Here is a 16,043-nt window from a genome sequence, read left to right on the forward strand (position 1 = left end):
TCCACCATTTTCATAACTTCAAACCTCAAAAACCCATTTTTCCACCTTGCAAAAACGCCCTTGAACCCCACAAAAGCTCCCACATTTCTCATCTTCACACCACACAAATCATTTTCCCAACTTCCATTTTCATTTTCATCCGTCGAATTTCATAAAAATAGCACCTTTTTACAAACCCATTTCATCTTCTTCTTCACATTACAAGAGCTACATAATGGAGTTCAATGGATTCATCCTTCGAGGAGGGAAACCGGGAGATAGGCAAAGGAAGATTATCGAACGGTTGCAAAATCGGGAGATCTTCCCGACAAGGTATGTTGATGAAAATTGTCTTTACACTTTGGGTATCTACCATAGCATTTTTAATTTATTAGATAATTTAGGTTTGCATAGTATCTTTTCAAACAAAGAACCTACCTTTGAGAGATTGACAATCGAATTTTTAAGTTCTTTAATCTATATTGTCAATCCTAACACTACTAGCACAGTTGGTACTGTCAGATTTAGAATGCTTGCTGTTGAATATGAATTAAGTACTGACGAACTAGCAAGCCTGTTAGGTATTCCTCATGGGGACGATGCTATTTGTGAGGCCCCCCTGGATTCAGATTGGTCGGTCGAGGTGTTTTCCTTCTGGCAGAGATTGTCAAACACTTCCATAAATTCTTTTGAAGGAATTCTTGCCTCGACCATCCATAACTCGGCCATCAGAGGTTTTAGATATCTGTTGGCATGTACTATTTTTGGTCGGGAGAATCCAAATAAGGTCAATGCTCGAGAGCTTCTATTTTTGCAAGGAAGCCTCACAAATAGAAGAGTTAATTCGTTCCCGTTTATGCTCGCGCGTATGGATTTAACTTTAAATAAAGTGGGACCGATTGTTTTCGGAGGACTCATTACGTCTATTCCTCGGGCTTAACCTGGACAATGAGATAGCTACCCTAGATCCCTTACCTCCTCGCACAATGAACCTAAAATTTCTTAGAGATATGAAATTATGCCGATTGAGGAGAGAAGGAGGCTATGTACTTAATGTTCATGGTGTAGCTATCCCATCTGTTGTCTTACCATGCACTAGACGTACTGATGTATGTGATGAAAGGAATTGGACCTACGTTTTAGATGCTCCACCTGTTTTGGGTCCTCTTCCTCCTAATGTTCCTGATGAGGAGGGACACGACACTGATGAAGAATATGATCGGCGAGAGCGATCTCCCGTACCTCATGTGTCCCCCCATCACCCTTCACCACCATACACCGCACCATCTTCTTCTTTTGCAGGTTCTGCTCATGGCTTTTATATTACAGAAGAGATGTGGCGTGACCACATGGCTAGAGAGCAAAGGCGTGATGACCTACTCTCTACCATCCAACAATAACGGGTGGATAACATGAGCTTCATGCAAGAATCATAGCGGAGGACAAATAGATCCTATGAGACTGTTGTATAGTCCCTGCTTACGATCACAAATACGCAAGCCTGTCAGCAGCAATACCACCGTCAACATACTGCACTCATAGAAGCCACTCATGGTTCCATTTTGGGTAACCTTTGAGAGGTGAGGACTGCTCAGGATGCCTTATAGGCCAGGATGGATCAGAGAGACCGTCGTCGTACCCGATCCCGTCGTCCACCTCAGGATGGCGAAGGCACCAGTGGTCAGTAATAGGATGTTAGGTGACTCTCCCCTTATCTTATATCGAAACATTGGGGACAATGTTCGATTTAAGTGTGGGAGGAGACTTTATCGCTTTTCTTTATCGCTTTTCTTTGCTGTTTTCAGTTAGTTTGTTTATTTTCTATGCTGTTTTTAGATAGTTTGTTTATTTTTATTGCTTTTTAGTTGCTTATTTTGCTTTTAGTGTAAGTGTTTCTAGATAATGCATGAGTCTGACGAGTCACCAGTATAGTGTATTTTTAGTACAGTCTAATCTCCCCATACCTTTAGCCCTACCAAAATTTTTTTGCAAAAGAAAACAGTGTTATTATGAAAGTTTTTAGGTTTTAAAGAAGGGTTTGAGTAAGGATGCGATGACTTGGGAGAACTTTTTGAAACATCAGTATTGTTTTAGCACCATAGACTTCGTAAATATAGGAATCCTTCCCGAAACCCCATATACCATGGCCTTAATCATCATTTCAGTATAAGTCCTTAGTAGTTTATTCTAGCAATCAGCTCCGGCCTACACATCCTCTACGTAGGGGATCGACGAACATAAGTGAATGATCTAGTGAAATAAATAAAAGAAAGCAAAAAGGCAAATCCGGTATAGGTGACCCTCACAAAGTCATTTAAACCAAAAGAGTTGTAAAAATTTGCTACAAAAAGAAAAAGAAAAACTCACCCGCTGTTAGTTGGTTCAGAGGTATCTGACACTGAACTCGGTAGGGCGGATCACGATCTGATCCCCCACACCTGCAGTTGGGTCAAATAAAAGGGTTTACACATATTTATGTGCCAGGAACCCCATGTTTGGATCATAATCACTAACAGGCCACTCTGCTATGAAGCATGTATGGATAACGGGCTTAATGTGATTGCGCCTGAATGAAAAGGACACAAAAAGAGATGAAGAGGCAGACCTAGGTATTGTGGGATAATATGGGTTGGTTAATATAGGAATGGAGTTTATGTCCGTGTTTGCGGATAAGTGTCATCATGATACCCTTAGTTCACTCAGTTAGTACCTATCACTGCATCCCGACTTGAACTTAGAAATCTTTCTAGCCCGAATCACTCGTTGACACATGTTCTTCTTCTATGAGCTTTTTAGTGTTTTGCTTGAGGACACTGAATTTCACCGTATTTTCGACTCCGATTTCGCATGCATTTTAATGGTTTTATTGTTATTTTGTTGTGTTATTACTATGTTTCTCTTTGTTTTCCGGTTTTTACTTTAATCGAAGCCTCGATCGAGAAAAGGAGTGAAAATGAGCTAAAAAGACTAAAATTCAGCATTTTGTACTTGTGGCTCCCACTGTGGCTGGCGCCATAGGACTAGCTATGGCGTGTCACAACTCAACTTCCCTCAACTGCCACGTTCCCCACTACTTCCACTAAGGCGCCACAATTTGGCCTTATGGAGGGCGCCATGGACTTGTGGCGGGCGCCACAAGAGGAAAAGTTTTCCCTCCCAATTTCAAACTGAAGGGCATCCTTGTCATTTCCATTATTTTACTTGCCTATAAATACAAACTCGTTTTCATTTATTTAAGCATCCAAACTTAGAGCAGAGGCAAACTTAGAGCAAACTTAGTTTCACTTAGGCATATATTCAGTATTTTAAAGTGGTAATCGCTTCGCATTGGGATGTTACCACAATTGTGTAATCAAGTGTGTGATCGAGTCTGTAATCGAGTTTGGAGCACTTTGGAAGGAAGTTAATCCTGGCGCCATTTTCATTTCCGCTTTGCATTTTATTCAACCCTCCGATTGGAGCAGGTTTTTATTGCCTTACCTTTATCTATTTATTTCCCGCACTGTCTTTACTTTATTTATTTCCCGCACTGTCTTTACTTTATTTATTTCCCGCACTGTCTTTACTTTATTTATTTCTCGCACTGTCTTTACTTTATTTATTTCTCGCACTCGCTTTAATTTATTTATTTCTCGCACTCGCTTTACTTTATTTATTTCTCGCACTCGCTTTACTTTATTTATTTATCGCACTCGCTTTACTTTCATTTATTTTCCGCACTCGCACTACTTTTATTTACTTTCCGCACTCGCACTACTTTCATTTATTTTCCGCACTCGCACTACTTTTATTTAAATTAAAATTCACCTTTACTTTACCATGTCTAACTAAACCTATAAGGTTAGAATGTAAGGATCGTAATTGAACCGATAATCTGTACAATTGTTCGTAGAAACACTTAAGGGCTATTTTAACTTTCAACTTAAGTTTTCCCGCACTTAATTTCTGTTGTGTAAGATCGAAAGTTGTCCAACGTCTATTTAAACTTAGTTGTTTTTAACTATTTCAAATACAGCGAAAGCGCTTTGTTTAGTTCATTAGGAGTTTTTAACTTAAAAAGAAAAGTGATTTTATAACTATTTTCGGACGCGTTTATAAGTTTAGAGTCTGGTTCGTGAGAACCTCTTTTGGTTAAGAAATCCAGGTTAAAATACTTTTCAACTTAGTCAACATACTATATTTCTTAAAAAAATAGGTTTACTACTCTAACGCAATGCGCACCTTTTTATAAGTGACAATAAGAGAGATTGATTAGGGAGTACAACTCGGTTCTGAATACGCGAAAGCGACAATTCCTGTTAAATTGGTTATTTTCAAAGTAGGAAACACTGCCCATAAGTAGTTCTATTAGCAAGTACTTGGATTATTAATTGATTATGTGAATTACATTCGAGCCTGTCTTTATTAATTGAAATTTATTTAATACTTTACTTTTCATTGCACACTCTAAAAACCCCTATTTTGATTGCCTTAGATAAACACCATAACAATAGATAACGATAGATTGACACTTGGTCTCTGTGGATTCGACAATCTTTTATATTACTCTGACGCTTTCGTATACTTGCGAAAACCACGCATCAATGACTAGTAAGCCAAGCTCCATAAACTTTCCATGCCAAGCAAGAGGGGAATGGCCTTGTATTGACTTTCGGTTATTTTCTTGACCAAGAAGTAACCTATCTTTGACATAAAATAACTCACTTGATCATGGATCAAGTTGAGTTTGGTTTGGATCAAAGAAGATTAAAATTCTATTTGTCAAGACCAACCTCAAGACTTTAACTCATTGGCCATTGAGGGAAAGAAAAGGATGAAGATGAAAGGGAGGGGGGGGGGGTAAGAAGACAACAACCAATCCCAATTGATCAAGGGATAACTCATCCTTGATCAAATTCATTCATCTCTCTAGGTGATGATCCTTAAGGATTCTCTAACCACAAGATCCAATGAATTTGATCAAAGTTGAATCAATTCAACCTTGATCAACATCAAACAGAAGAGGAATGAATATAACAAGTCAAGAAGTCAATAATATTTTTTTGGTAATTTTTGAATTAAAAGAAAATACAAATAAAAAACAAACAAACAAAGTTGAACCTCAAATTCAATTCAAAACAACTTCAATAAGTCCAATTAAATTTTCATAGGTTCAACATAGTCTAACAAACTTTGACTAATTTTCTAACAAATTTTTAAAGCCAGAAAGTAATTAAAATCAATTAAACACAACCAAAAATAGCATAATATAAATTAAAATCTCAAATAATCTCAAAACAAACAATAAATTGTTGAGACTATTTTTCATTGACTTATCATGATCCATAGATGCTATGAAAATATTTTTGTATTTTTCTAAAGTCAGAAAGCATTTTAAAATGAATTATAATCATTAAAAACCAAATAATTCATGAAAAATATCAAATGAGGTCACAAAAATGATTAAAAAACATAAGATGAAACTAGATTTTTCAAGAAATTTTTTTAAGTTGGTCTCATATTTTTCTGACCTCATATGATTTTTTTATGAATTATTGAAAATAGAATGAGTTAAAAGAAAATAAAGAGAAAATGAAATAAAGCGAAAAAAGCTGAGCCACCGGATCCGTCTCATTAAATGACGTGGCGTGTTACACGGCCTGGATCTGAGGGTGCATGATGTACTCAAGTCAGCAGCGAAACACAATGAATTAAAAAAAGTAATTAGAATGGATGCACGAGATTAGATCGTGAGGGAGAGATCCAATGGCTGTGATCAATACACGTGGTGGTGGTGGTGGTGGAAACCACCGTCTTCTCCGATCAACCAAGCAGAATCCGACAAGAAATTGCAGGAAAATGAATCTTATCAAAAATGAAAAACAAGGGCATGGAAATGAATCTTATGTGATCTAGATCATCACTGTACCATTAGATTCCTCTCATTCTTCCTATATTGAGAGGAAAATGAAGGAGAAAATCATGGTGTCCACACAGATTGATCTCGAAATGGAAAATTAAATGCACCAAAAGTTGGCCTAAAGTATGAGGACTTCAGAGAACCACAAAAACACAAGAATACTACATTGAATCGTGAGTTTCAGATCCAAACAGTTTGAGCTTATACCTTTAAAAATGGTGAGTTTCTAGCCACGAATCCTTCAAGCTTTTTGCTCCTTTTTGATCTCTGAATATAGGGAAGATGATTGGCTAAGGAATCTAGCTTTGAAACTCAACTAATGTTGCTGAATTTCAAGCTCGAAAATATTAAAAAATGGTGAGTGATTCCTTTGGTGAGGGTTGTGGTTTCAATTCATCAGCATGTGGGATCTCCAAAGGGTTTCTGAATGAAGGAGAGGAAGCCCTTATTTATAGGTAAATGCATCTGATCATCACACTTTGCTCATGTGCATGGGAATTGTAATTTTGAATGCATGGGCCTTTGTGGACGTGTGAGAGGCCCATGAATGGTTGAAGCGACTTGCTGAGCTCATATGGAAAGCATGTGGTCGTGCACATGGAATGGAAAAGGCTTGCATCTCAAGTTTTAACATAAAATGTCAAAAATGCACATAAATGAAGACAAATTCGAATCTCTAAAATGGTAGATCCAAATGACTATTGTGAGTAATGGTTGGGAAGATCTTGAAATAAGTAATAAAAGTCATGTTGGGAAAAAAACATTTGACATGTGCAAATTGATCAAAATTGGCTTGGAAAGTTCAAGTGTAAAACATGTTCAAATCACTTTGAAAAAGTCCACCAAAAGTAAGCTTGATCAAACCCCTATGACCTCATGATACAAGCTTCAAATTAAAAACTCTCCAACATCAAAGTTGTAAATAGTTTCAAGATAGTAAATGTAGACTCAAATTTTGCATCATTTGGAGTTTTTATGACAATGTTATGGGCATTTGAAGTTGGGTACTTTTTCAAATTCTATGAATTAGGTCAAAGATGACCTATAATGTTTTGCAATGGCACATGTATTTACTTTAGGATTATGAGATTTTGTACATCATAACATTTGAAGTAGACATATCAAGCTTTTTAATTCCTCTGGTACCACCTCAAAATCATAAAAATTGAGAAAGTTATGCCCTTGGCAAGTTGACCCAAAATTAGGGTTTCAGCCAAAATGACCTATAATGTTTTGAAATTAACGATGACCTTCCAAGCTTCAAATGGATTTTTGATGAACATGAAAGTTATTCATATGGTTCTTAGTAACATTTGTTCATTTGGGGTTATCTTCATTTGACAATCACATCAAAAGTTATAGCTCATTGAACCTTAGCTTAGTCAGATGACTTGACTGGTCAACTTTTCAAATTCAAACTTCCAATCTTGATGAATAAATGATTTAGGGGCCTCAAATAGGCTCATATATGCATAAAATGATAAATTAAAGAACTTCCCTTGATTAAATTTGATCAGAGGTTGAGATTGCTTCATGGGCAAGGCACAATCAAAGCACAATGAAATTAGGGTCTCCTTGGGAAACAATCTTCAAGCCCTTTGGGTTATCTTGATCAAATTGGAAAATTGAGATACTTGGGAGACATATATGATGATTAGGAACTTTGTGGACCATTGTCATGCTTTTTCTCATCTTCATCTAGCCATTGCATTGGGCATAGGAACCTTGTAGATGTTTGATTGGCTGCATTTTATGGTAAAACACTAGCTATACTCTGATGTCTTGACTGATGTCATGACATGCTTTGTAGATGTTTGATTGGCTGCATTTTATGTTAAAACATCTAACTGTATACTGATGTCTTGACTGATGTCATGACATACTTGAGTAGTATGCTGCAGGTTTAGCTAATACAGGATTTACTGAATGTCAAACTAGATGTTATGACATTCATCCCTGACAGTAGATACTGAGGTAAAGAATAGTTGGTTGTTTGTTATAACTCGGTATTTAATTCAGTCTGTTTATCAAGGGAATAACAGACCTGGCATAAGGCCTACTGTCTGAATGTAAAATTGGATGTTATGACATTCATCAGTGACAGCATATACTGAATAATAGGCAGGTTGGTTTTTTATGCTTCAGTTCAGTATTTATTTTAGTCTGTTCTTCAGGAGGATAACAGACCTGGCATAAGGCTCATTGTCAAAATGTCAAACTGGATGTTATGACATTTATTTCTGTCAGCTGATACTGAATTATAGACTGGTTGGTCTTTTACAGTACAACATTTAGTACAGTCTGTTTTAAGGAAAATAATAGACCTAGCATATGGCCTATGTTCTGGACGTCAAACTGAATGTTGTACATTCATTCCTGACAGCATATGCTCAAGTGTAGGATGGTTAGTTTTTCTGTTTCAGTATTTTTCTCAGGCTATTTTTCAGGAATCCAACAGCTGAGCTAAAATCCAGGAAACTAACAACTGAGCTACAATTAATGAACCTAACAAATAGCCTATTTGTTAGCACCCTAATATGTGGAAATTAGGTTAACTTGCTTAACCTTAATTTTAAGAAATACAAGTACAAGGCCCAAGTGCTGCAATATAAAAGGATGGCAATCCTTCTTTCAGATTTTAGGGGTTTTAGGCGTGAAGAATTTATTGTTCCATATACTTCACTGTTGTATTTTATGTGTGTCTTGTATTAGGTGTATCTTGTGAGCCAAGCAATTATCACCTAGATGATTGCATTGGACTAGGGTGTTCATTGAGTTGTAAGTGTTGTGTCACTCTAAGCTTTTAAGTGTGTGTGCTGTGTATCTTAATTAAAGCTGTTAAGCACCATCAAGAGTTGTCTGAAGTATAACTTCGCCATTTAACTTTAAACTAGTTAAAGGTTGTAATCACTGTGGTGATTGAGGGGGAGTGAGTAGGAACTCTGGTCTTAGTTTAAGATTGAAATTGCATTGGGTAGGTATTAAGTGATAGGATTGAATAGTTGGTTTAAGGCCTGAATTAATACTGCTAATAATGGATTTCCTCCCTGGCTTGGAAGCCCCCAGACGTAGGTGTGTTTGTCACCGAACTGGGTAAACAATTCCTTGTGTTATTTACTGCACTTACATTTACCTGCTGTTTACATTCCTGTCTGCGTAGAATCGGATGTCATAACATCCTGTGTGACATCGATAGTCTGTTAACTAGAATTTCAGTTGGCATCAGAGCGGGCACCCTGCCCATTAATTTCTGGGTGAGTTCTAGGGACGTTACTTTCTAGTACCATGGACAAGGATGTAGGATACTCAAATAGACCACCCATGCTGGATGGTTCTAACTATGATGACTGGAAACCTCGTATGATAGCCTTCTTGAGGTCGCTAGATAGCAAGGTCTGGAGAGCTGTCAACAAAGGATGGGAACATCCAACGAAGACAGGTAAAGATGGAATCATTTTGCAAATTCCTGAAGAAGAGTGGGACAAGGAGCAAGAGGCACTAGCCCTTGGAAACTCTAAGGCCTTGAATACACTGTTCAATGGAATAAATAAGAACATTTTCAGACTGGTGCATCATTGTGAACTGGCCAAATAAGTTTGGGATACTCTCAAAACAACTCATGAAGGTACCTCCAAGGCGAGGATGTCTAAACTTTAGATGCTGACCACCAAGTTTTAAAATCTGAGGATGAAAGAGGATGAGACTATTCATGATTTCCACATGAATATTCTTGAAATTGCCAACACTTCTGGTGGCTTAGGAGAGAAAATGGCTAAAGAAAAACTTGTAAGAAAGATTCTCAGATCATTGCCAAAGAGATTTGCCATGAAGGTCACCGCTATAGAAGAGGCTCAAGATATCTGCAATATGAAGGTTGATGAGCTTATTGGTTCTCTCCAAAATTTTGAAATGGGCTCGGGTGAGAATGTTGAAAAGAAGAACAAAAGCATAACTTTTGTATCAAATACTGAAGAGGATTCAGAAGAAGGAAGTACTGGAGGTGATGAAAGCATATCAGAAGCCATAGCCATGCTTGGAAGACAGTTCAACCAAGGCAAGGGAATCCAGTGTCATGGATGTGAAGGTTTTGGACACATTATAGATGAATGTCCTACCTTCCTCAAGATGCAAAAGAAGGGACTATCTGTCACCTGGTCTGATAGAGACTCTGAGAGTGAATCAGAAGGAGAATCTGCAAAACATGTCAATGCACTAACTAGTGTCTGTGCCTCTGATGATGACTCAAGTGGAGATGAACTTACATTTGATGAACTTGCTGCTTCATATAAAGAGTTATGTGTCAAAAGTGCAGAAGTGTGTATCTAAGGAGAAAAGCAGAAGAAACTCATCAAGGAGCTGGAAGCTGAGAAGAAGAAGCATCTGACAGTCATAGATGGTCTAAATGGTGAGATAACCTTGCAGACCTCTAAGCTAGATCAAATGACAAAATCCATCAGGATGCTGAATAAAGGAACTGACACTTTGGAAGAGATTCTAAAGGTGGGACAGAAATCAGGAACTATGTCTGGTTTAGGCTTTGCCAAGGAATCCTCAACTGAACTCAAAAGCTCAAAGGCTGAAGTTCAGAAAATCAAGCAGAAGTCACAACCAAATGTCACAACATCAGGGAAACAGGAGGATTAACCATCAAAAGAAGAGATTTCAAAGATGGAGATGTCACTACTATGGTAGATTTGGTCACATAAAACCCTTATGTTACAGGTTGCATAGTTATCCTAACCAGACCCCTCAAGTCAGACCTAAGCAGAAGGCATCTAAGCATAATGCCCTCATCAAGAAACAACAATGGGTTGCTAGATTAGCTCACACATCTCTAAGGGCATCTACCAGAGAAGACTGGTATTTTGATAGTGGTTGCTCAAGACATATGACTGGGATGGAAAACTTATTGGTAGATAGACAACCTCATACTACCAGTGATGTGACGTTTGGTGATGGAGCTAAAGGAAGAATCAAAGGTGTTGGTAAGCTGAACAGTCCTGGAGTTCCAGAACTGAATAATGTGTTGTTAGTAAAAGGACTAACTGCTAATCTCATCAGCATAAGTCAGCTATGTGATCAAGGCTTCAATGTACAGTTCACTAAGGAAGAATGTGTTGTGAAGAATGGAGAAAATAAGGAAGTTATGAGAGGATCCAGATCCAAAGATAATTGCTATCTATGGGAACCTAAAGTCTCAAACTACTCCTCAATGTGCGTCTTAGCCAAAGAAGAAAAGGAAGTGAAGTTGTGGCATAGAACACTTGGACATCTTCATTTAAGAGGAATGAAGAAGATCGTATCCAAGGAAGCAGTTAGAGGAACCCCAAAGCTACTTATGGATGAAGGAAAAGTCTGTGGAGAATGTCAGGTTGGCAAGCTAACCAAGATGTCACATCCTAAGCTTGGACATCCTACAACTTCCAAAACTATGGAACTGTTGCACATGGACTTAATGGGACCTATGCAGATTGAAAGTCATGAGTTGTCCTCACCTATTATTCCTCAACAAAATGGTGTAGTTGAAAGGAAGAAACAAAACTGTGTATCATTACCCACTGCAGAAGCTGAGTACATAGCCTCTGGTAGCAGTTGTTCCCAATTGGTATGGATGAATCAGATGCAGACTGAGTACAATGTCACTCAGAATGTCATGACTTTGGATGCTACTCAGTTTGAAAATTTAATGGGCAAATTGGGAATATGCCTTTCTGAGGATTTATAGCAACCAATGATGTTAGGAATGTATTGTTTAATATCTCTAACTATTAAACAATTGAAAGTGTGCTCTGATTGGTCTAAGGAATTCAGGAAAGTGTATGTGAGAGGCAAGTGTGTAAATTTCTCTCCTTTAGTGATCAACAAGTATTTGGGAAGGCCTTATGAAGCTCAGCCTGAGCTTGAGGTGAATGACAATAAAATCTGTCAAGTCATCACTGCTAATCAGGCAAGGAAGTGGCCTCTCAAAGGAAAATTGGTGGCAAGTAAACTGAGTGTCAATTATGCAATGCTGCACGAGGTTGGATGCTGGCAGTCCTCATTGATGCCTGTTTGTAATTTTTTTTGGGCTCTTAATGAGTTCCTTGGAGTTGTTCATTATCTCAGCTATCACAACTGTGTATGATGATGGTTTGCACTGCTTAACTATTATGTTTTAACATGTTTAATGTTATAACATTTGTCCTAACATTCTCTGATAGACTAATTGACATTTATTTTGTCTAATTTGTCACCTATGGTCAATTTTGACTAAAGGGGGGGGGGGGGGGGAGAAGGGTTGATAAGTGTTGATGTGGAATGTGGAAGCAGTTGTGTATGTAGCTGAACTGAAGGACAACTATTGTTGAAGGAAGTGCACAGGTGTTAATGTTGAAGCAGATGTCAGAATGACATTCTGGCTGGTACAGGTGCTGGAGTTACTAGTATCTGATGTATGCACAAATTTAGGAGAAGGAGGAGTACCCTTGTGCATTTGTGTGTCTTACTAGTTGCATCCTTAACTAGTAATTCTGTTTTTGTTGCACAGATTTAGGGGGAGGAGAAGTACCCTTGTGCATATGTGTATTCCTAGTAACTATAAAGCTAGTAATTGTGTTGCTTCAGCTGCTGTTTAAACTACTGTTATGTTGTTTAACTGCTGATAGGTTACCTTGTGAAAAAAAAGGAAAGATATATGTTTTAGCCAGAATTTGCCAAAGGGGGAGCAATTTTGGTAAAACAAAGAGTGTTCACAAGATGTTATGTGTGATGTCTTAACATAAGATATCCTATGTACTTGCTGGAGTTCAAAAACATGTTCATGCAGTATTTGTTTCAGAATGTCATACACAAGGTCATGGCATCTGATATGATATGTACCTGCTGGAGTTCAAGAACATGGTCATGCAGAAGTATTTCAAGAAGTCATACACAAAGTCATGGCATATGATATGATTGTACCTGCTGGAAGTTATAAAAGGAATTATGGAATTGTGCAGGAATTTTCCAGGATGTCAGACCCGATGTCATGACACCATGTATACAGAACATTCAGTGTGAATGTAAAATCAAGTGTGTGTTTCTGAAATTTGCTTGTAATTTTATTTTTATTGGTCTGTACTATTAAGTGTTGCTTTGGCAACATTTTTGACAAAAAGGGGGAGTAACAAATGTACCCCAGGACAACAGATTTCATTGAAGGTCCTCTAAACAAGAGGTTATGGTGCTGTGTGCATTCTACTTGTGCTGCTGCTATTTGAAGGCCCTCTAAACAAGAGGTTATGGTGTTGTGTGCATTCTACTTGTGTTGCTGCTGTTTGAAGTTTAACTTCTATGAGTGCTGAGTGTATTAGCCAATTTAATTCTCTGCTTGGATGTGTGTTTTTCGCTGCTGTGAACTCTGTTGTGATGCCAAGTTGTTTTAGCCAAAAATTTGCCAAAGGGGGAGTTTGTAGATGTTTGATTGGCTGCATTTTGTGGTAAAACACTAGCTATACTCTGATGTCTTGACTGATGTCATGACATGCTTTGTAGATGTTTGATTGGCTGCATTTTATGTTAAAACATCTAACTGTACTCTGATGTCTTGACTGATGTCATGACATACTTGAGTAGTATGCTGCAGGTTTAGCTAATACAGGATTTACTGAATGTCAAACTAGATGTTATGACATTCATCCCTGACAGCAGATACTGAGGTAAAGAATAGTTGGTTGTCTGTTATAACTCAGTATTTAATTCAGTCTGTTTATCAAGGGAATAACAGACCTGGCATAAGGCCTACTGTCTGAATGTCAAATTGGATGTTATAACATTCATCAGTGACAGCATATACTGAATAATAGGCAGGTTGGTTTTTTCTGCTTCAGTTCAGTATTTATTTCAGTCTGTTCTTCAGGAGGATAACAGACCTGGCATAAGGCTCATTATCAAAAGGTCAAACTGGATGTTATGACATTTATTTCTGTCAGTTGATACTGAATTATAGACTGGTTGGTCTTTTACAGTACAACATTTAATACAGTATGTTTTCAGGAAAATAACAGACCTAGCATATGGCCTATGTTCTGGACGTCAAACTGAATGTTGTGACATTCATTCCTGACAGCATATGCTAAAGTGTAGGATGGTTAGTTTTTCTGTTTCAGTATTTTTCTCAGGCTATTTTTCAGGAATCCAACAGCTGAGCTAAAATCCAGGAAACTAACAACTGAGCTACAATTAATGAACCTAACAAATAGCCTATTTGTTAGCACCCTAATATGTGGAAATTAGGTTAACTTGCTTAACCTTAATTTTAGGAAATACAAGTACAAGGCCCAAGTGCTGCAATATAAAAGGATGGCAATCCTTCTTTCAGATTTTAGGGGTTTTAGGCGTGAAAAATTTATTGTTCCATATACTTCACTGCTGTATTTTATGTGTGTCTTGTATTAGGTGTATCTTGTGAGCCAAGCAATTATCACCTAGATGATTGCATTGGACTAGGGTGTTCATTGAGTTGTAAGTGTTGTGTCACTCTAAGCTTTTAAGCGTGAGTGCTGTGTATCTTGATTAAAGCTGTTAAGCACAATCAAGAGTTGTCTGAAGTATAACTTCGCCATTTAACTTTAAACTAATTAAAGGTTGTAATCATTGTGGAGATTGAGGGGGAGTGAGTAGGAACTCTGGTCTTAGTTTAAGATTGAAATTGCATTGGGTAGGTATTAAGTGATAGGGTTAAACAGTTGGTTTAAGGACTGAATTAATACTGCTAATAGTGGATTTCCTCCCTGGCTTGGTAGCCCCCAGACGTAGGTGTGTTTGTCACCGAACTGGGTAAACAATTCCTTGTGTTATTTACTGCACTTACATTTACCTGCTGTTTACATTCCTGTCTGTGCAGAATCGGATGTCATAACATCCTGTGTGACATCGATAGTCTGTTAACTAGAATTTCAAACCTCCTAGGAGCATTGTGGAGCACATGATCACTTGAGATTCAAAACAAAAAGGGTTAGTGACATATTTTTGTGCTTTTGGTTAGTAATTAAATAAGAAAAGCAATAACATACAATACAAGCATGCTTGGTGATCTCAAATCACTCAAACAAGTCCCAACCCTAGGGTTAAAGAGCCAAACATGCTATGATCCTTGAGGCAATGCACTTGTGCAATAAAATGATGCGATGAGGGATCTTAGGGTCAAAATTAGGGTCTTACAGATGCCCCTATTTAAGTTCATTCTAGCCGGATATATGAAGGTTAAAATCTTTGTCTCGACGAGATAGAATGAGCTTAAATAATAGCAAAGAGACGAATTTTGGTCCCTAATAGACCTCATGATGCAAATGTATGCATGCAAAAATAAAATCTTCATGGTGAATAATTGCAAAAAAGGAAAAGAAATCGGGAGGAACTCAAGATCCATAGGAGTAACACATTCACTAGGGAGATAGAGATTCTGGGGGAAATAAGGTAAAAATGCATGAGTAGGTCACGACTTGAAAACTCGCTGGGAGACACGAAGGGATTCCACGAAAATAAATCGATGGAAAGACTCGAGATGACGCACAGATGCATGTATTGGGGAATATGCCAATACAGCAAAACTATCCACAAAGGATACATTAGATAAAAAAATCCGAACTCAGACAGGGATGTCCACAAAGGACTCAGCTGAGGAAGAAACAACGAGATATTACCAGTTACTAGGTAATAAACTCAAAGAGAGACATGTTATCAAAACACCGGTTACTGGGTGAGAGGACAACACGCTCAGGGATAAAGAATATCTAAGACCGGTATAAGGGTGAAAGATATCAATCGTCCGAAACATCTGAGGAGGACCCAAAAGGCACATCTCCACTCAGGAAAATCTGACTCCACAGAGGACAAAAAGTCATAATAGGGAGCAGAAGGAAGGAACACCAGTGATACCGGTTACTGGGTATATAATAGGTGACCAACCAGGCGTGAATTGGGAACATATCTAAAACACTCATCATCCGAAAGGACTGCTGAAAAAGCAAACTCGACTTACAGGATGGACATTCGATTCCACAAAGAAATACGAATCTTACTCGACTGGGGAAGAAAAAGACTTCGAATGAAGAGCGCATGAGATATATTATCTACTACCGTTATATGGGTAAAAGCGTAGATAACATACTCGCATGGAAGATTATCCGCAACCGGTTACTGGGTT

Source organism: Lathyrus oleraceus, chromosome 4 (assembly GCF_024323335.1).
Source record: "Lathyrus oleraceus cultivar Zhongwan6 chromosome 4, CAAS_Psat_ZW6_1.0, whole genome shotgun sequence".
Classification (NCBI taxonomy): domain Eukaryota; kingdom Viridiplantae; phylum Streptophyta; class Magnoliopsida; order Fabales; family Fabaceae; genus Lathyrus; species Lathyrus oleraceus.